We start from the raw sequence: 22,934 nt of genomic DNA, 5'->3' as shown, positions 1-22,934 counted from the left end.
TCTATTTACAAAAAGAACTTTTAAAAAATCATTTAGATAGTACTTTTATCTTTCTTTTGTATTATTATATATAGTTTGATATATCTGCCAAATAATGTGCTTGGACAAGTGTTTGTGGAAATAATGAATGAATAAAAGATCAGAAAAATTTAAAAACACAGAAAGAAAGAAAGATGAATGAACATACTGCAGTCCATGGGCCTCTAGGTTGCTATTCTGTTTTTAGCTCATTTTGGAAAAAACTGCCTTACTAGTCTGAGAAATATGTGCTACTCAGATTAGTTTTTAATTATTATTTATTTTAATTATACACATGCATGTGATACCATGTGATAATTTGATACAGATATTGTGTGAAATGATCAAATCAGGATAGCTAACATTTCCATCTATTTAAAAAAAAACTTTTTTGTACTAGGGTTTGTACCCAGGGGCACTGAACCACTGAGCTACATTCCCAACCCCTTTATATTTTCTTTTGGGACAGGGTCTCTTTAAGTTGCCTGGGGCCTCTCTAAGTTGCTGAAGCTCACCTTGAGCTTGCGGATATCCTGCCTCTGCCTGCTGAGTCACTGAATTACAGGGGTGCACCACCATGCCAGCTTAAAGTTTTTGATTGATACATAGTAAATAAATAAATAAATAAATAAATTTGAAAAAAATTCTTATAATTTTCAGGTTATCTAAAAATTCCAAGGAATCTGAATGTCCATAGATGATAGCTTTGTGCATATTAAGATTAATAATCTATAGGAATATTGGTCATTTAACTAAAATCATGCCAACTGCATAAAAGGATGTGCAAATTAGTTCAAGAATGGGGGGTTAATCACAGGACGGAGCATTGTTCTTCAGTGTTCAATTGCTATAGATTACACCCTTTCCTCTCTTCTTGGTACAGATTCGTCATTTACCCTTTCACTTACTCACTTGGCTTGCACTGTATCTTTATTGAGACCCTGCAGAAAGGTTACAGGGTACAAATCCCATTTTTATTATATATTAGCTGAGTGACCTTGGATAAGTTAGGGTTCTCTGAAATACCACAAGATAGAAAATAAATATGAAATAATATGTAATTTGCAGGCTTCTCCTGCTACTCATTCTCAACCAAACTTTATGATTTGGTGTTAGTCTTCTCAAATTTTAATTACATTATTCATTCTAATTTCTAATGCAGATTCTTATTTTATTCTTATTTCATCATTTTAAGATACATGTTATATATTTAAAATTCCAAAGTAAATGCATATTAAAGTATAATATATGTGATAATAACTTAGCTCCTGACACACAAAAAAATACCTCTTATTGCTTTCTTCTTCTTTCTTGACCCTCTACTTTCTTTCCTCTCTCAAACAATGTATATATATAATATATTTATATAAATATATATAAATAATATATACATAGAGGAAAAGAGAGCCATACTCTCCCCATCTCTTTGCCGCTCTCTCCCTGGTGGAACCACCTTCCCTGTCCTGCATCTTCTTCGCCCTTCATGCCTGTCACTGTGTCCCTGTAGACTCCGTGCCTGTCACTGTGTCCCTGCAGACTCACTGAGGTCCGTCTTCCTGACCTCTCCACTGGATGAACCCCTGTCAGTTTCTTAGCACACACTGAGCTTCTAACTCCTCACCCTCATTCTAGTTTTATGGATGCTTTAGTCAGCTTTTTCACTGCTGTGACTAAAAGACCCGACAAGAACCATTTTAGAGGAGGAAAAGTATATTTCAGCATTTGGTACTCATGGTTTCAGAGGTCTCAGTCCATAGACAGCAGGGTCCTTTCCTCGGGGCTCTAGATGAGGCAGAACATCATGGCAGAACAGGACAGAGGACAGCAGCCAAGGGCAGCACACCTGGAAGCAGAAAGAGAGAGATTCCACTTGCCAGATGCAAAACATACACCCCAGCACAGGCCCCCGTGCCCACTCGCTCCAGCCGCGCCCCACCTGCCGCCCCTCACCACTCAGTGAATCCCTGGATTCCCCATCAGGGATTCACTGACTGGGTTCCGGCTCTCATAACCCAATCATTTCACTCTCAACCTTCTTGCATTTTCTCACACCTGAGTTTGGGGGGTTCCCTAATATCTGAATCATAACTGCATTTATAACGTGCAAACTTTTTTCTTAAAATCCTCCCTCTTTCACTAGAACCTGAAGCACACCAGCGGGGGCCACAGTGGTCCTGCATGCCCCCGCTGCCAGAGCCTGTCACAGGACTCCCACACAGTAGGTGCCCTAAATGTAACTGGAGGATCAAAACGGGAATCCATGAAATCTACAATAAAGAACCATTGACAGTTAGAGAGCTGAACTATTCAAAGTCACCCTTGGTCATGCACTCCTGACCAGGATCCAGGACACTGTAACCTGATACACTGCTTTTCAGCATGACGACTATCATGTGACCCCAAAATCCTGATTCTGAGTATACGTCCCATGGCAGCGAGGTCCTGTGTCCAGGGGGCAGCTGTACTCCCATGTTTAAGGCAGCATTGCTCACCAGAGCCAAGGCGTGGAATCACACCCTGTGTCTGTCTCAATCTACCTGCCTACCTATGTACACACAGAACACACAGGTGTACTATTGCTCCTTAAAGAGCAAGATAATCTTGCCAGAGTGCAAAAGGGTCCTAGGACCTGAGACGTTGTGGGGTTGGGGAAATGGTTATCAAAGGATACAAAATTTCATCTAGGAGGAATAAGTTCAAAACATCTATTGGATAAGATGGTACCCAAAGTTAATAACATTTTATTGTATTGTAAATGAATGCAAGAGAAAAGATTTAAGTGTTCTCACCCCAAAAAATAATGAGTATGTGAGATAACAGATATGTTACTTTGATTTAAGCATTCCTCAATGTACAATCTATGAAAAGTTTGTGCTGTACACTGCAAATATGTTCGATTTTGTGGTCAATGAATACATAAATAAATATTTAAGATTGAAAATAAAATATGTGAGGAAAATAACTATAGATAACATTGTGAAACTCAAATGAATTAAGTATTTAGGGCATGTTGGTCTGATAATACACACAATTCTAAAATTCTAAAGTCTATTTTCCAATAGTTCTTGAACCAAGCTACACAAAAGCAATTATCACATAATTTGTTGATTCCTTTCCCAAGTGAATGTTTGCCAAACACTCCCCATCAAAGGTTTCATGTGCATTAAATATTTATGCACAAGCTGTTACATAGAAGTCTTGAGTATATACTTTGCTTTTAGAATTAATCTATTTCTAATTTTTTAATGCAATGTAATTAGCTGAATTGCTCTTAGAATATAATCACTTGTTATATATTTGAATAGTTAATCATGGTTTTGTGGAAATGTGACTGGTTTATAATCATCTAGGAGCCTGAAATACTCTTTTTGGCTAAGATCTGGATGGAACTCAGTGGCCAGTTACATGGAGTCACAGGCACCATGATTTTATGCGAAAGGTCACCCATGGAAACACTCCAGTCAAGAGTGAAAGTGGTGTTTTGAAGGAAATCCTTTGCTCCAGGTGGGACAGTGACTGAGAGATCCTCACTCAGATGGTGGGATCAGTTATGTTGGGACCTCTGCCCAGATTACACAGCCTGATATCCTGAGACTGGACACTTCGCTCTGCCCTCCTCATGCTTTGCCTTGCTTTCCTTTTTGATATAGTGTATGCTAAGCCAGGCTCACTGATGCGAATCGTCACCCCTTCCTATCGCACAAAGGTTTATAATGCTCCACGTAGATCCACACAATGCTGTGTGACTAGATTTTTACTAGGGATTAACATCTCCAATTTCCAGCTTGGGAACTGAAGAGAGGTTTGAGGAGTATCAGTGCCCACCTGGAGGTGAGCAGTCTGAGACTTTCATAGACAGGGCTGCCGTCCAATATCAATTTACTTACATTTCTGATCTTATTTAAGAAAGGAGTCTTTGCTTCTGACCTCTTGGAGGACTGCAATTTCTCTGCACTAAACCAGATGGTTTGTCCTACTTTTCCTCCTCAGTTTCAGCCTAGGGAGTATCGTTAGCATTTTCAAGTTCAATCAGAAATGCTGGCTCTGTGTACTGGCACATCCCAAGGTCCCTGCCTTCCTGATGGTGGAGACCAGTAGGAGACCTTCCTCAGCATGCTGCTGGGAAAGCCTTCTCTCTGGAGGTGGTCTTGTCTGTTATTTACCTTCAATCCTCAGACAATCGGAAAACAAATGAGGGAACTCAAGGTCAGGCAGTTTCCAGAATGATGGTATATTAGCTGATGAATGCATCACAGAACCAATGCTAAGAGGAAAAAGAGTTTTTGATAGCACCCTAATGTTGTCACTGATAGGATGTTACAACTTAGAAACAGCTTATCTTCTCAATCAACAGATAATTACACTCATAATGACAGCAAAGATACTCTGAACAACGATAATAACAAGCAGTTATTTTCTATGCACCAAAAATGCACTAAGCAATTTTTTTATAATTTATTTATTTTTATTCAGTGTAAACAAATGGGGTACAACTTGTTTCTCTGTTTGTACATGAAGTAGAGGCATACCATTTGTGTAATCATACATTTACATAGGGTAATGATGTTTGTCTCATTCTGTTATTTTTCCCTCCCCCGCATCCCTCCCACTCCTCTTTTTCCTCTCTGCAATCCATCCTTCCTCCATTCTTGCCTCCCTCTCACCCCCCATTATGTGTCATCATCCGCTTATCAGAGAAATCATTTGGCCTTTGGATTTTGGGGATTGATTTATCTCACTTAGCATGATATTCTCCAACTTCATTCATTTGCCTGCAAGTGCCATAATTTTATTCTTCTTTATGGCTGAATAATATTCCATTGTGTATATATACTACAGTTTCTTTATCCATTCATCAATTGAAGGGCACCTAGGTTGCTTTCACAATCTAGCTATTGTGAATTGAGCTGCTATGAACATTGATGTTTCTGCATTACTGTAGTATGCTGATTTTAAGTCCTTTGGGTATAAACCAAGGAGTGGGATAGCTGGGTGAAATGTGGTTCCATTCCAAGTTTTCTAAGGAATCTCCACACTGCTTTCCAGAGTGACTGCACCAATTTGCAATCCCACCAGCAATATATGAGTGTACCTTTTTCCCCACATCCTTGCCAACACCTATTGTTACCTGTATTCTTGATAATTACCATTCTAATTGGGATGAGATGAAACCTTAGGGTAGTTTTGATTTGCATTTCTCTTATTACTGGAGATGTTGAACATTTTTTAATATATCTGTTGATTGCTTGTAGATCTTATTCTGTGAGGTGTCTGCTCAATTCCTTAGCCCATTGATAGGATGTTACAACTTAGAAACAGCTTATCTTCTCAATCAACAGATAATTACAGTCATAATGACAGCAAAGATACTCTGAACAATGATAATAAAAAGCAGTTATTTTCTATGCTCCAAAAATGCACTAAGCAATTTTTTATAATTTATTTATTTTGATTCTGTGTAAACAAACCCATTGATTGGATTATCTGTAATCTTGGTGTAAAGTTTTTCAAGTTCTTTATAGATTCTGGAGATTAGGACTTTATCTGAAGTGTGTGTGGCAATGATTTTCTCCCACTCTGTAGGCTCTCTCTTCACATTGGTGATTGTTTCCTTTGCTGAGAAGAAGCTTTTTAGTTTGAATCTATCCCAATTATTGATTCCTGCTTTTATTTTTTTTTGTGTGCTTTGGTAATTATATTAAGGAAGTCTGATCCTAAGTTGACATGATGAAGATTTGGACCTACCTTTTTTTCTATAAGGTGCAGGGTCTCTAGTCTGATTCCAAGGTCCTTGATCCATTTTGAGTTGAGTTTTGTGCAGAGTGAGAGATAGGGGTTTAGTTTCATTCTGCTGCATATGGACTTCCACTTTTCCCAGCACCATTTGTTGAACAGGCTATCTTTTCTTCATTGTGTGTTTTTGGCACCTTTGTCTAGTATTAGAAAACTGTATTTATTTAGGTTTGTCTCTATGTCCTCTGTTCTGTACCATTGATCTACCTGTCTATTTTGGTGCCAATACCATGCCTTTTTTGTTACTATTGCTCTGTAGTATAGTTGGAGTTCTGGTATTGTGATACCTGCCCCCTGCTTCAGTCTTCCTGCTAAGGATTGCTTTAGCTATTCTGGATTTCTTATTCTTCCAGATGAATTTCATGATTGTTTGCTGTATTTCTATGAGGTATGTCTTTGGGATTTTAATTGGAATTGCATTGAATTTATATAGCACTTTTGGAAGTATGGCATTTTGACAATATTAGTTCTGCCTATTCAAGAACATGGGAGATCTTTGCATCTTCTAAGGTTTTCTTTAACTTCTTTCTTTAGTGTTCTGCAGTTCTCATTGTAGAGGTCTTTCACCTCTTTTGTTAGACTGATTCCCAAGTATTTTATTTTTTTGAGGCTATTGTGAATGGGTTAGTTTTCCTAACTTCTCTTTCAGAGGATTCATCACTTATGAATAAAAATGCATTAGATTTATGAGCATTGATTTTATATCCTGCTACTTTACTGAATTCATTTATGAGTTCTAGAAGTTTTCTGGTGGAATTTTTTGGATCCTCTAAATATAGAATCATGTCATCGGCAAATAGGGATACTTTGAGTTCTTCTTTTCAAATTCATATTCCTTTAATTTCTTTGATCTGTCTAATTGCTCTGGCTAGAGTTTCAAGGACGGTGTCGAATAGAAATGGTGAAAGAGAGCATTCCTGACTTGTTCCAGTTTTTAGGGGGAATGCTTTCAGTTTTTCTACATTTAGAAATGATATTGGTCATGGGCTTAGCATAGATAGCCTTTACAATATTGAGGAATATTCCTACTATCCCTTTTTTTTTTCTAGTGTTTTGAGCATGAAGGGGTGCTGTATTTTATCAAATGCTTTTTCTGCATCTATTGAAATAATCATGTGATTCTTGACTTTAAGTCTGTTGATGTGGCGAATTACATTTTTTGATTTCTGGAGGTTGATCAAACTTGCATCCCTGGGATAAAACCCACTTGATCGTGGTGCACTACCTTTTTATTAAGTTTTTGTATGCGATTTGCTAAAATTTTGTTAAGAATTTTTGCATCTATGTTCAATAAGGATATTGGTCTGAAATTTTCTTTCCTCAATGTGTCTCTGTCTGGATTTGTTATCAGGGTGATATTAGCTTCATAGAATGAGTTTGGAAGGGTTCCCTCCTCTTCTATTTCATGGACTACTTTGAGGAGTATTGGAATGAGTTCTTCTTTGAAGGTCTTGTAGAACTCAGCTGAGAATCCATCTGGTCCTGGACTTTTCTTTGTTGGTAGACTTTTGATGACCTCTTCTATTTCATTACTTGAAATTGATCTATTTAAATTGTGTTTGTCCTCCTGATTCAGTTTGGGTGGATCAGGCATCTCTAGAAACCTGTTGATGTCTTCAAGATTTTCTATTTTGTTGGAGTATAGATTTTCAAAATAGCTTCTGATTATGTTTTGTAGTTCAATAGTGTCTGTCATGATATTTCCTTTTTCATCCCAAATTTTAGTAATTTGAGTTTTCTCTCCTTCTCTTTGTTAGTGTAGCTAAGGGTTTATCAATTTTGTTTATTTTTTCAAAGAACCAATTTTTTATTTTTTCAATTTTTTCAATTATTTCTTTTGTTTTAATTTCATTGATTTCAGCTCTGATTTTAACTATTTCCTGTTTTCTACTACTTTTGGTGTTTTTCTGTTCTTATTTTTCTAGGGCTTTGAGCTGTAATATGAGGTCGTTTATTTGTTGACTTTTTCTTCTTTTATTGAATGAATTCCATTGAATGAATTTTCCTCTTAGTACTGCTTTCATAGTGTCCCAGAGATTTTGATATGTTGTATTTGATATGTTGTATCTTTGTTCTCATTTACCTCTAAGAATTTTTTTATTTCCCCCTGATGTCTTTTGTTATCCATGCATCATTCAATAGCATATTATTTAATCTCCAGGTGTTGGAGGAGTTTCTGTTTTTTATTTTTTCATTGATTTTCTAATTTCATTCCATTATGATCTGATAGAATACAAGGTAGTATCTCTATCTTCTTGTATTTGCTAACAGTAGCTTTGTGGCACAATATATGATCTGTTTTAGAGAAGGATCCATATGCTGCTGAGAAGAAAGTGTATTTGCTCATTGATGGATGGACTATTCTATATATGTACATTAAGTCTAAATTATTGATTGGGTTGTCGAGATCTATGGTTTCTTTATTCAATTTTTGTTTGGGAGATCTGTCCAATGGTGAAAGAGGTGTGTTAAAGTCACCTACTATTATTGTGTTGTGGTCTATTTGGTTCCTGGAATTGAGAAGGATTTGTTTGACGTACATGGATGAGCCATTTTTGGGGCATAAATATTTATGATCATTATGTCTTGCTGATTTATGCATCCCTTCAGCCGTATGAAATGTCCTTCTTTATCCCTGCTGACTAACTTTGGCTTGATGTTCACTTTATCTGATATGACGATGGATCACTTCAGCAGCACATATACTAAAATTGGAACAATACAGAGAAGATTAGCATGGCCCTTGTGCAAGGATGACATGCAAATCGTGATGCACACTAAGCAATTTTATCTCCATGATTCTATTTAACTCTTTGAACTTCCATAAAATAGAGGTATCATTTTGGAAATTTTAGGAATAGAGAAAGACCTAGGTTAAACCTGGCTTTGTGCATCTGAATACCTTCCATGCTATGGACCAATGGCTCTAATCTGGGCTGTGCAGTAGAATCACTTGATAGGTTTGAAGAAATGTCATGTCAGTTCCTCACAGAGTTTTGATGTAAATGGCATACTCATTGCACTTTGGAGCATTTCCAATGCTCATTCTACTGTGCGGTGAAGCATCAAACTATTGTTTTTAGGCACTGGTTAAGCTAAGATAAAGAAGAACAGGCCTTGATGTGCTTTCAATACTGTAAAGGCAAAAGCTATATAATCCAAATACTTGCAGTAGAATATTACAACCTCAGGAGCAAGACGTGTTAGTGCCCAATGAGAATGGGATTGAAATGTCACTCCAACAAGTGATTTAATTTTGGTTTATTTTTCTCACATTAAAAAGAGGATCATAATAGCTGCCTTTCAAGGTTGTTGGAGATATTCAACTACAGACTTTATACCATGTTTTCTATGTACAGCTTTATCCCAGATTAAGTGCCTGAAACTGGGTTATCTCTTCTATATGTATAAAGAAACTTGGAGACCTCCTCTCTACTTGTGAAATAACAATCATAGTATCCATGTCATATTCCTCAAGGATCAAGTCACCATAAATGTGAAAGTCCTTTACAACGTGCACCAAGTGTGCAAAATGTGATTCTGAACAACTAGATTGGCAGGCAGATGAGATCCTTCTCCATGAATCAGGTTCTATTGCCACCCTAGTCCCCTCCCAAGTGGCTTATTTTGGAAAATATCATTGTTTCTAAAAAGTACTTTGCTCTGGACTCTGAAGAGCCATGTTTGTGTTTTAGGGTAGTGGTACTGAAATATTCAACCAGGGTCAAGGTAAATAACACCAGAGGTGGGTTCGATGCTCATCCTTGGAGGGGCAGTGACCTGAACCTGGGAAATCCTCTTGCATTTCTCTCACCCATCTTTTCTCATCACTTTCAATTATCCTTTCTCTACCACTCCTATATCCTGGGGGCTACAGGCTTGCTGCCTTTATTGGTTAGTTTTGCAAAACAGCAGACCTATATTCCAGAGAAACTGGCTGACTCGTAGCAATGACCCACTTAGGTCTCATTTCATCATTCTTTTTGAACTCCACATGACTCTAGAGACAGAACAAAAAAATTTTCACCATCCACAAGAAAAAGCAGCAGTGTTCCTTAAAACAGACTTCTGGCAGAGGATTAAAGTCTTCAGAGAAATGCAGCTTCCACCCACGCTGTGTGGGGCATAGCAGGTAGATGCACCAGAGTCCTGCTGGTTTGCAATAACAGAGCTGCGCCCTGCCCTGTCTCTGTCCTCCCATGGGATTTTGCTCCATTGCTCATACCGGCTACTGGATAATTTGGCAAATGCTACTGTCCAATTTTTCACTGCCTTACTGGTGATACTTGAAGTTAACTCTGAAATAAACTTCTGTCCATCAAATCTTTATCTCAGAGTTAACTTCTGAGAGAATCCAAAGGGAGAGAGCAATCTCAATTTTCTTTTTTTGAAATTTCCATACATTTCACTCACATGGACTGCTGAAATTCCCCAGTGCTCCTTGTTTCCCTTTCAGAGTTTCCAGTATAATCATCGTTTCTGACCCTGATGCTGAGGACAGGAAGGTAAATGCCCGGAAGACTTAGATTGTCTCTGTAAAATCCCAACCCAGTAATTAATACCTATCACCAGTGCATGTGGGGAAATGTTGTCAGAGGCAATATTTGCTTATTTGTCTACTCTGTAGACTTTTAAGACCATGTCATTTCTCAAACAGCCTCAGGGCACATGTACAATAAAGAATTCTGTTAATTAAAATGCAGCTGCCACATTAATAAAACATCAGATGAAGACTGTGGAAAGAAGACACAGCAGTTTGATGGGCCAACTCTTTTGTTAGATCAGGATTTTTCCTTTTTTTTTTTAAATCATTTTTTCCCTTAATCTGCCTATAATACTCTCTGAGCTATCTAATTGGGACTGAATATCATGCATACCCAAGCCCTTAGGGAGAGAAGCCATGGATAGGAGGTGAAGCACACTTTTGGAATCATCTAGATGGAATTGAAGCAATATGATAAGAGAGTCCAAGGACAAATAGTTGGGGGGATTTTATTGTTACTTTTCTTCTTACTTTGCTGCATCATTCTCTTCTTAGACTTTTATTTCCTCTCCCCAGATATAAAAATGTGTTCATGTCCCAGTGAATCAGAGCCTGTGATCTCAGTCAAGTCAAATTACACTTCCTGCATCTCTGCATCTGTAAAGCAAAGATGATTACACTGTGCACGTGGCGAAGTTGTCTGATTCCCTCCTACAGCCCTGCAGGGTAAGATATGTGCACTCTTCATTTTTTTCCCTAGGAATCTGTTGAAGTGGTTCCATGAGTTTCTGGCCCTGGGGAGAACAGAAGCCTAAAATCATGCAAAGGACAGATCACTTTCCAAACACTCTCCCAAGTTTCATCCTTCCATGTTGAAGGTCACAGTGTTTTACCATGGTGGAATAATATTCTTAACCACAGGTTTGTAGCAATTACTTTTTGTGAAATAATTCATGCCTATTAAGCATTTCTTAAGTGATTTTACTTCATAAAGTTTTCATTTGCTCTTCAGAACAGATCAATAATGTTGATTTTTATCAATTTCCTTTATTATAGATCAGTGGGTATGTATTTTTCAAGTTCTGTCTGCACATAAATGGTGGAACAAAATCTTGCATTCTTAAAATATTTGGTACCTGTGATGTACAATACCGTAGTCATGGCTGAGGGTGTAGCTATGTGGTCAGTGTGTGCTCACCATGGCCAAAGCCCTGGGTTTGATCCCCAGTACCACAGTGCCATACTTATTAGACATGCTGACTGAAAAGCAAAACTAAATTAAAAATAAGATCATACATAAGTACATTAAGATTCAAGAAAACTAAAATTCACTGCCTCAATCACACTAATTGTATTCCTTTTTTATCCATAATCAATACCTTCTTTTCTTTTTACTTTGAGAAATGATTGACAAAAATTGTTCATATTTAACGTGAACAATGTGATGTTTTGATATACCTATAGCCTGTGAAATGATTACTGCAATCAAGCTATGTAGCATGCATATTCACATAGTTAACATGTTTATTTTCATAGTAAGAAAGCTTGAGATATACTGTTTAATTAATTTTAATTAATTAATTAATTTTAATATATGCAAACTAGAGTCTGCACACTGCATACTATGTTGCCAGCGTTCCTTCATTCCATGGCTGTCAGCTTCTACCCTTCCACCAATATATATTCCATTTCCCCTACTCTCTGGTAATCATCACCCTTTTTTCTCTCATTAAAGATTCAACCACATTTTAGATCCCACATATAAATGTGATCATGCAGTATATGATGTTATGTGTTTCACTTATTTCACTTAGCTTAATGTACTTCAGGATCAATCAGGCTGCTACAAGTGGCCCTTTGCTCTAAGGCTGAATTACACTACTTATATATATATGAATTTACACATGTATATATGTAAATTTATATATATGCAAATTTATATGTATGTAAATTTGTGTATAAAATTTACATGTACATATATATCATACATATAATCTTATGTGATATTCCATTTGTATATATTTTCATAGTATATATAATACATATGAGTTTTTGTGCACTACACTTTTTTTTCAGTGGTGGGGATTGAACTAAGACCTCAGGCAGGCAAGGCACTCTACCACTGAGCTACATCCCCAGTCAGGCATCTCTTGATGGACATTAGAATGTTTCCTATCAGCTTCTGCAAAAATGAACAACGAAGGTGAACATTCAGATGCCTTTTTGTCATTTTATTTTCTTTGGAAATGAATCTGAAAGCAGGATTATTGGATTACATCATAGTTTAGTAATTAAAAATAACTCCATGCTCTTTTCCATAATAATAGTACCTATTTATAACTAGGTCAATGTTGACAGGGTTCCCTTTTCTCTTCACCAAGAAAGCTTAATTTTTCTGTCTTTTTGGTAACAACCATTCTAATAGACATGAGCTTATATCAAATGTGATTTTATTCTGTGCTATTCAGATGGTCTGTAATGTTAAGTACATATGCGTGTCCCTGTCAGCCGTTGGTAGGTGTTCTTTGGAAAATGCCTGTTCAGAATCTTAGTTCATTTTCTAATTAGGGTATTTTTTCCTTGCTATAGTGGAGTTGAATGATTTCCTTATATCATTTGGAAGTTAACACCTTATTGGAAAAGTGACTTGTAAATATTTCCCCCCTTCCATGGGCTATTTCTGTACTCTGTTGCATATTTTGTTGTTGTTGTCTAGAAACTTTTAGTCTGATGCATTCCCGCTTATTTCTTTTTGATCTTCTTGACAGTACATTAGGTGTTATATTTAAAAAATAAGTCAAGACCAATATCAAAGATCTTTTTATTTTTTTCTAGAAATTTTATGTTTTCAAATCTTATACTTAAATGTTTAATCAACATTAAGTTAATACAATGTCATACAATAATAGTTTCATTATTTTGCTTTCAGATATTCGATTTTTAGCAATGTCATTTATTGAAGATAATGATGTTTCTTCTTCACATATTGTTGATGCTTTTGTTGAAGATGAGTTCATTGTGTAAGGCAGGGGTTATTCACAGCTCTCTATTCTGTTTCAGTGATCTGTGGGCTTATATGCATGCCTAGGTAATAGTGATTTGACTGCTATAACTTCCTGTTATAATTTAAAATCAGGAAGTGCATGCATCTAGCTTCGTTCTTATTCACTGTCATTTTGGATATTTTGGGTCTTCTATGCTTCTGCAAATATTTTAGGACCTGTGCAATTTCTGTGAAAAGAGCCATTAGATTTTGATCGTGTTTGTATTAAATCTGGAGATCTCCTTAGGCAATGCAGACATTTGAAAATATCAGCTCTTCCAATGCATGATCGCAGGATATGTTTCCATTCCTTTGCTTCTGTTTTCACTTCTGTCCTTATTATTTTCTATTTTTCAAGGTACATATCTTTCTCTCTTTTGATGTTAATGTAGATGAAATGATTTTCTCAATCTCCCTTGCAGACAGTTTTTATTTTAGTGTGTAGAAATGTATTTTGTAGGATTTGTTGTCCTATACTTACAAGGCATTTTTTATTAGTTTCAAACATTTTTAGGGGAGTCTTTAGATTTTCTTTAATGTAAGATCATGTCATCCCCCCAAAAAATTTGAAATTTTGTAGCTTTTTTAAAATCCAAACACCTTTTTTTTCTGTCTAATTGTTCTTCTACAGACTTTCAGTTTTATGAAGAATGGAAGAGGTAAGAACTGGTTCTTGAGAGTTTTATTATAAAATGATGTTGAATTAAAATAATCATATTGTGACAGGTTGGCATATCTGACTCCATGGAAATGTTATAGGCCAGACTATCTGGGCAATGACTAAACAGACTCCATTTTACCTTGCGACTCCATGTTAAGTAGGAAATGCTTCTCCCATGGGAGCACCCCGCTTCTATACCTGTCAACGGTTGCTTAGCATGACTTGTTTGGCAAGACAAAATAACAAAATGGCAATTCTTATATGATGAAAAATTGTTCTCTTTTTGATTCTTAGTTTCCTAAACAATGTACCATCTTAACAGTGATGTCAATAGTGATTGTCTAGATGTTAGTAAACATTCTTTAATTTGTACCTAAGTAAGGTCATTTTGACCCACTTCCCCCTCTGCTAATGATTGCAGATTCCATGATGTTAGTTTGTGATTTTGAATCATAGCAACGAACACTTATGATTGGTGTACTGATTTATGGTATAAAAAATCCCTGCAAACCTATGGTCAGGGCTGTTCTCTCAATAGACATTTTTGGAGCATTGTGTGAGACAGTCAGTTGGCCGGCTTAATAAAGACTCCCAAATTTGGACTTCTCAGTGGTGACTGGTCTATTCTTAAGTTGTGTCCCATAACAATATGACTGCATTCTTTATCTGTGATGTACCACAATTTTTCCATTTGCCTTTGTTGAATAATTCTTGCATCCCAGGAACAGAACCAATTGATCATGATGTATGTTCCTCTTCCTGTGCTATTGAACTTGTTTTTCTAGTATTTTGGTGACAATTTTTGCATATATGTTAGAATATTGGACGATAATTTTCTTTCTCATAGTGTCTGAACCTTGTTTTAACATGGACATAATGCTGGCCTCATGAAATGAGTTTGAAGCATTTCTTCCTCCTCAATGTTTTGGAAAAGTTTGAAAAGGAAGGATATTAATTATTCTTTCATATTTGGTTGATTATCCAATGAGGGTATCTGGTCCTGATTTTCTTTACTGGGATAATTTTGATTCAAATTTCTTTCACAATATTCATCTGTTCATATTGTTCAAATATTCAATTTTTTTCCTGATTTACTTTTTAACTTTTTCTTGCATTTTTATAAATCATATATAAATGGAGCATAATTTCTCAGTTTTTGGATTGTACATGTTGTAAGGTCACATCAGTCTGCACTCTGGGTAGATTGAATTTTCCAGGAATTTATCCATTAGTTTTAGTTTGTACAATTTGTTGGTTTATAATTCTTAAAAGTAATCTACAATGATCTTTCTTCTGCATTTCTGTCATAATAGTTGCAATGCCTTTTTTATTTATGATTTATTTATTTGAATTTGATCATGTTGTTTCTCAGTTCAGCTAAATATATGCTAATATTATTTGTTTTTTAAAAAAGCAAGTTTTATTTTTGCTGATATTTTCTATTTTTTTTTTCCAGATTCTATTGCACATTTGTTCTGATGTTTTACATTTCCTCTTTCTGCTAACTTTGGGCATAGTTTCTTCTTTTTTCATTGCCTTATTGTATAAAGTTAGGATTTTTTACGAACTCATTTTGTTATTTTTTTCCTTAACATTGGTGATTGTTGCTGTAAGTTCCCTCTTAGAACTGCTTTTGTTACACCGCATATGTTTTGGTAGGCTACAATTCTATTTTCATTTGTGTCCTGAAATTTTTATTTCTCTTTTGATTTCTTCCTCAACCCAGTGGTTGTTGAAGAGTGTGTTGTTTAATTACCACCTCTTTTTAAATTTTCCATATTTCCCTCCTATTATTTATTTCTAGTTTCATATTATTGTCATCATAAAAGATAGTTAATGTGATTTCAATCCTTTTACATCTCTTAAGACCTGTTTGTGGCCTCACGCATAGTCTTTCCATAAGAATGCTTCTAGAATCTTAGAAGGGAGGTTTCCTCTGACTCTCTGCTGGGTGGAAAGTCCGGCATATCTGTCAAGCCCAGTTCCTCTAGAGTGTTGCAAGTTAGGGGTTTTCTCACTGATTTTCTGTGCACTTGACGGGTTGGTGAAAATAAGATCTTGAAGTCCCCTTACTAATATATTTCTCTCTTTTTTTGTTGTTCTTTAATTCTATTAATGCTTGTTTTAAATATTTAGGTGTTCCAATGTTTACTGTCTACATCTACATTTTTAACTGCTATATCCACTTGGCAACTTAGTCACTTTAAAATTTCACATTGAACTTCTTTGTGTCTTGGGACAGATTTTGACTGAAATTTAATTTTTCTAAAGCATTGTTTTCCATTTGCATGCAATATCTTCTTTTTATTTCTTTGCTTTCAGCATTCTTGTGTCCTTAAAGCTGAAGTGAGTCTCTTATAGGCAGCAATTAAATGGGCCTTTTTCCTTTTTCAGTTCATTCAGCCACTTATGTTTGAGTTGGAGAATTTTTTTTTTTTTTTTTTTTTGGTACTGGGGATCGAACCCAGGGCCTTATGCTTGCGAGGTAAGCACCCTACCAGCTAAGCTATCTCCCCAGCCCTGAGTTAGAGAATTTATTAATTTATCTGTAAAGTAATCATTGATAGGGAAGGATGATCTTTGGGTTGGAACTGTTTGATGATATTTGAGCATCTTGTACTTGGATGTAGATGTCTCTTCCAAATGTGGAAAGTTTTCAGTCATTAATTCTTCACATATCCTCTCCTCACCTTTATCTTATGGTTTTCCTCATGTAGAACTCCTATAATCCAAATATTAGTTATTTTTTTTAGATTTCCATTACTGTAACCAAATACCTGAGATAACCAACTTATAAAGAGAAGAGTTTCATTTGGGCTCATAGTTTTGAGGTTTCAAAACATGACCAGTTGGCCTTATTGTTTTTGATCTTGTGGTAAGACCATGTCATGGTGGAAAGCACATGGTGAAGTATACTCTTCACCACCTGTCTTGGATGTAAAAGAGGAAAAGGAAGAAACTGAGGTCTCATAATCGCCTCAACAACATGTCCCCAGAGCCCTAAAACCTCCCACTAGGCCCCACATCTTAAAGTCTCTAGGATCTCCCAGTAGCACTATGTGCTGGGAATCAAGCTTTAACCCATGGGCTTCAGGGACATTATACATATAAACTATAGCAATAACTAAGGGGACTACATATCCCATCTCACCCTGAAAACCTCTTTAGCATTTTGGATCTTAGTCCATCATACAATTCTTGGAAAACAATAGTAATTTGTAATTAGTTATTATTATTCTAAAAAATGCAACCTCTGCTGAATTCTCTCCAGCCTGACCCTGTACCTAGAAGGCTAGTTCACATCCCCCCCATCCTGATGCCCACAGATTCCGAGTCTCAGCTGTCATCCACAGTCCAGGTCATATCGCCACCCGTCTTGGTTCATCAGTGAAATTCTGTGATCATAACATGCCCTGGGATTTTCAGACTCCTGCCTTTCACCATGTTGGCTTCTTATTGCTTCATTCATGCCTTGTGGTTCTGACCAGGGACAATGATAGAGACCCGGCTGGGTCTGTCATGGAGAAGGCATGACAAGGAGAACCTTGTCAGTCACCAGACCCCAGAAATCAGTCCCATCACATTTCTTCACCCCTCCAAAGAGAACTCCTCAAGTTCTCCTCCCAGCACACCATGCACAGTCACTGAGACAGTGTGACCAGTGACTAATTTGGTTTCCATAGCAAATGTAACTGTAAGATTCCATGTACAGACAAGAAGTTTGTTCTGCCCAGAAATATTTTTTCAGGAAAAAGGAATATTACGCTATAAATCTGTCACATAAAAGTGATTTCCTATTTCTGGCTTAACTTGGATGCAACTGAAGAAGAAATACTACCTTTCTTCTATGTGCAGGGCTCTCTAAGTGTCCTGTCTGTATGTTTAATGAATATATTTAATGACAAAACTAGGGAGGGGATGACAGATGGGGAGGTAAGTGGCTGGTAGGGGAGCTGATGGATGGAGACAAGGAGAAATTCACAGAAGCTGGGGCGTGCCTCAGCTGCTGTCCTCCAGCACTGGTACGAGGAGTGCGTGCTCACAAACGCTGCAGCCAGCGATTCTGACCGGCCTGCGTCCAGCCCCAAAGCCGGGTGAGCATCACCACCCCACACAAGGAGCATAGAGTCAGAGGAGAGTGACAGATGTATTGACACCTTGTGCCACCACACGTGAAAAAAAGATAGAAAGAATGGACAAGAGAAGAGTTCTTGGAAACACTGAAAGAAGCTCAGAATTTCCAAACCAGAGGTAGGAAATGCACTGCTGAAAAAATATACCTCCACATGTATTCTTCATACCTTTTACCTTTTTTTGCAATTTCTTTTTATTTATCATATTTTGAAATGATTTAGACCAGCAATGCCACAGTACAATTGTCTCAAAGGCAGACATCATTCCATATAAATGAGGTTTCTTCCTGTAACAATCTTCCTTCTTCTCTCACGTTTCAGTTGTTTATTTTTAGCTGATGAAGAGTTGGATCTATTCATCATTCACAAGAGCCATTTAGAAATGCGGACACAATGTGGAATTGTTTCCACTTCTCCTCCTTTTATCTTCCTCGTGGCTCTGCATTCTTTCCTCCACATGTGAAGATGATAGACTCAAAGTTAGTGGATCTAACTCCTTGGCCTGGTCTTAATACAGAAGAGGTGGATATCTATAAAGTAAATCCAATGGAACAAAACCTGTACAAGCAAAGTAGGCAAAAACTACATCCAGAGTCTACTGTTTTTATACTTCCTGATTGACAAGGAGAAATTTTTAAGTTTGCCAAGTGAGATAAAGCAAAAATAGCAATTACTTTTTATGAAAACAGACTGAACTTTTGTCCTACTGCATCAAACTTAACAACACCACACTGTATTGATAGATGAGATGAGTTATAGTTCAAGTCCTTGGTGGAAATGTGGCAACCCACTGGACTTTGAAAGAGGGTCGGTTTCTCTTTGTGGATATTGTGGTTACAATTGTTTGAAAATTAAGAATTAAATTTTTTAACCAATGGAATATGTTGGAGTGTGTTGTTTAATATTCCCATATTTGGAGAATTTTCTCTATGTGCCATAGGTTTCTAGCTTGATTCCATTGTTATAAGATGACACACTGCAACATTTCAGTTATTTTAAATGTTTTGAGGTTTGCATTATGGTCAATAAAATCTTCTGTTTGGATTAATGTTTGATATGAAACTGAAAAGATGTATTCTGCTCTTCTTGGGTAGTGTCGTATGTAAGCCAGCTGGCTACTGTGGGAGGAGTATGTTCGGAATTCCTGTATCTTTGTACTCAGCGGCAGAGTGTGTAGTGAAGACTCCAGCTATAATTGCAGATTTGCCTACCTTCCTGTCAGCTCTGAGGTTCTGTTTCCTGTGTCTGTTCTGTGAATTCACATTTTGTAGGTGTCGCTTTAAGTTCATAGATTCATCCCACCTGATGTTTGCTCTCCTTGAATCTCTAGGCCTGTTTATTTCAAGCGGTAAGATTTTAGACATTGTTCTTCCCATCTCTTTAGCTCTGTTTTTCTTTCCCATTCCTCTCAGCATTCTGATGATGTAAGTATTTGATGCTGTCTTCCCATGGATCCAGGATGCTCTGCTCATTAATCTACCCCCATCTATGGTACCGCTCGGTCTTCACGTTCACAGACTGAACCTTCTGTCAGCTTTCGTTTACCCCGGAACCTGGCCTACATTCTTTTGTTTTGGTTTTCTAGTTCAACTGTTTCCACTGATTATCTTTTAAGGTTCTATTTCTTCCCTCAGATTTTTCTACATTTTTTCATTTGCTTAAAACACCATCATGGATTATTTGATGGCCTTCTCAGACCCTTTTTAGATAAGCCCACCCATCATCTTATTTATCCCAATGTTGGCATCAGTTGCTATGTTTTTGTACTCAGTTTTAATTTCCTGGTCCTTGACATATTGGTTGTTTTTATTGTATCCTGAACGTTCCATCTATTTTAGTAGCAGACTCTGAATTCACTTACATTTTCTCTTTCGTCGTTGGTCTCCCTGTTTAAGTTTCAGATACAGTTCTTTCCCTGTTCCTCTGGGCTGCTGTTCCAAGGATGATTTACTTTTGTCCTTGCAGTATTATCTTGTTTTGTGTGGCTTACCTGATGCCACTTGGTCGCCCCCTGACTCCTGCTGATGTCAAAGCTGGGTGTCCCGTGGCCTCAGGTGCAGGGAGGGCTGTGGTGTGTCTCCATGGTGGGCACTTCTGCCTCAGGAACTTGTGGGAATCATAGTCTCAGACTTTTGGGAACCAGAAGCTGCTGTACGGGGGCATTTGTTGAGGCTGGGTCTCTTCCTCCAGTGCCATCAGACATGCCCGTGGCCAGCATGGGAGGAAAAGCCCTCCCCTGTGTGAAGCCAAGAGGCTCCGGCTCAGTCTCCTTTGCTGACAGAGCCAGATTCACCTGCCGCAGTCAGAGGGACTCAGGGTCAATCTGGAAGAAGAACAAGCGATTCTGGCTGCTCTGTGCTCTGTACTAGCAGCTCTGAAGACACGGGGCTGACCTTCCAGTCCTGGAGCCTCGAAACAGCTGCGCTCTTCTCAACACATTTCGGAAAGCTCCTTCAGTTTTCTCTTATGGCATTTTTATGGATCGTAGCAGAGACAAGAAAAGATGGTTTATACCACATTGTTCAGACTGGACGCCTGATGCTAGGATTTCAATATTGTTTCTCATCCCTAATAAACTTTTATCTCCAGGGAAGAGGAATCGAAGTGGAGCTTAAGACTGTGTGATATTTTCTATCGATTGTATTTGACAGTTATTATGAGTGAAAGACGTGTTGAAGGAAGATTGCCCGTACTGAAGAGTGAAAGGGAGACAGAAGTCGAAGTCTGAGGACTCGTATTCCCAGAGGTGCCTGCTTCTCCGTAGGACCAACAGAACATAAAACTGGGAAAGTTTTTGGCTAAATCAGTGCATGAATCTCAAGCCTACTGTGGAAACACCTGATGGAGGAGTGAGTCAGAGGCAGGAAGCCATAGGAAGGGAAGGCTCTTGCTGTCCTCCTGTGCTTTCCCGGTGGATCTCTAGGAATATCACTACGGCTCGTCCCTGTGCTCTGGAGCACCGACCCAATGATACCACACTGATGGTAAGAAGGCTGACCAGGAAATCTAGAAAGGAGAACTTGGGAATCTTCATCTTTTGAGAGATTTCACAGCTTCACACTCCACCAGCCAGAGTTAGTCTTCTCTAGTACTACAAAACACACAATCCATGGAGCGGCTGAGTGATGGGTGTCTCTACAGAAATGAAGTATTGGGGGCTGGGGAGATAGCTCAGCTGGTAGAGTTGCTTGCCTTGCAAGCACAAGACCCTGAGTTCGACCCCCAGTACCGCCAAAAAAAAAAAAAGAAATTAAGTATTGGCTTCAAAATGGCGAACTTTTTCTTGAAAGTCTTCCCTTCTTTTTTGTGATCTCTTGATGGGACACCAGACTCAATTCATCATCATAGATTCATCACCTTCCTGTATATCCAGTCTCAATATCAAGGACTACTAAAATAAGCAGTGATAGGATGCATAAACTTCAATCTACACTGACACCGTCCTCAATACCCTTAGTGAACCCCTCAGGCTACCCAAACTAAAACCCAGAACATTTCAGGATGGAATTCATGAGCATTGTTTCATTTTCATATTTATCAATTTTATAAGTGCATTTTAATTATACATAATATTGGGCTCCTTTAACATACAAGCAGGGAACATTATTGGCTTTAATTCACTTCCTATTACTTCCCCTTCCTCTCCCCTCCTCCTTCCTCCAGTTCCCTCCCCTCTATGCCGCTGTCTTCCTTTCATCTGTTATTCATAGGTTTTTGACGAGTGTGTTGTGAATATATGTAAAGGTGGAAACGTCTGTGGTGTATTCACATACGGACACGGGGTCTCTCGGCCAGGTCGATTCCACCACCCTGCCTTTCCCCCCTTACCTTGGCCTCCCTTTCTCTTGACAGCCAACCCCTCAAGCCTGGCTGCCCTCCCCAGCCCACCCTTGCCTCTGCTGTCCCCTTCCCTGGAATCCTCTTCCCCTTTGTCCTGGAGCATCGTCACCCTGTCATCTGCTCACGTCTGTATTTGTCTTCCTCCTTGGGGAAGGACGGCGGCAGGACCATGGCCAGCCACACACTGCTTCAGTCTCAGCTCCCTGAGCCCCACTTGACAGTGGAGCTGCCTATGCTTAAAACATTCCCATGCTGCCCCCCCAAATTTGTGTTTCTTTGAGCACAAACATTTCTTATTCAAATTTTCCTCTTCTATACACTCTTACTTAAAAAAAAATCCTGAATAAATTTTATTGACTCAAATAGAATTACACTCATTTCCTAATTTACTTCATAAAAGAAACTGGCTGCCATGCTTTAGTTATTCAATAACTGGGCCCAGCCAAAGAAACACCGTTCTTCTCAAGGTGGCCTGCAGTTTTCAAACTGCATTTCTGCTCCAATTTATTAGCAAAATTACTATTTATGCACTTGCTTAACAAAAGCTATAAATCTTACCCACATGCCCTCCAACTTTCTCAGTGGGAGTGAAATTCTTCCATTGTGTACGAAATTGAAGGGACATAAAATATGCCAGCTGCCCACACTTCGACCTTTGGAGGAGTTTGGAAGAAGAATCCTGCTATTAAGAACAGCCAGATTAAACGTTGTTCTGCCCCTAATAGCTGAAATTCTCCATGCACTCTTATTTTTCTCCATAACAATGCAGAAGGGCATAGAAGGTATCCTGTGGGACAGCACGCTCTAGGAGATGCTAAAGGCCTGTGAGAGCCAGGGATGCGGAGAGGTAGGATCAACAGATCAGGTTAACACAGAAACCTGGGTTTGGATCTCAGCTCTTTAGCTTATGAATGTTTAAACTTGACCAAACTACTGAGACCTTATATTTCCCTCCAAAGAATG

At 38.0% G+C, this 22,934-nt stretch overlaps 1 non-coding gene across 1 annotated transcript; it reads left to right on the top strand.

Moving 5' to 3' along the window:
- Nucleotides 1–8,494: 8,494 nt before the first annotated feature.
- On the top strand, nt 8,495–8,600 carry LOC124968355 (U6 spliceosomal RNA). The gene has a single exon (XR_007105686.1). It is a non-coding gene; the product is annotated as a U6 spliceosomal RNA (small nuclear RNA).
- Nucleotides 8,601–22,934: the final 14,334 nt, after the last annotated feature.

This window comes from Sciurus carolinensis, chromosome 1, assembly GCF_902686445.1.
Source record: "Sciurus carolinensis chromosome 1, mSciCar1.2, whole genome shotgun sequence".
Lineage (NCBI taxonomy): Eukaryota > Metazoa > Chordata > Mammalia > Rodentia > Sciuridae > Sciurus > Sciurus carolinensis.
The sequence above is the reverse complement of the archived record's forward strand: the minus strand, read 5'-3'. Positions and strand labels throughout refer to the sequence as shown.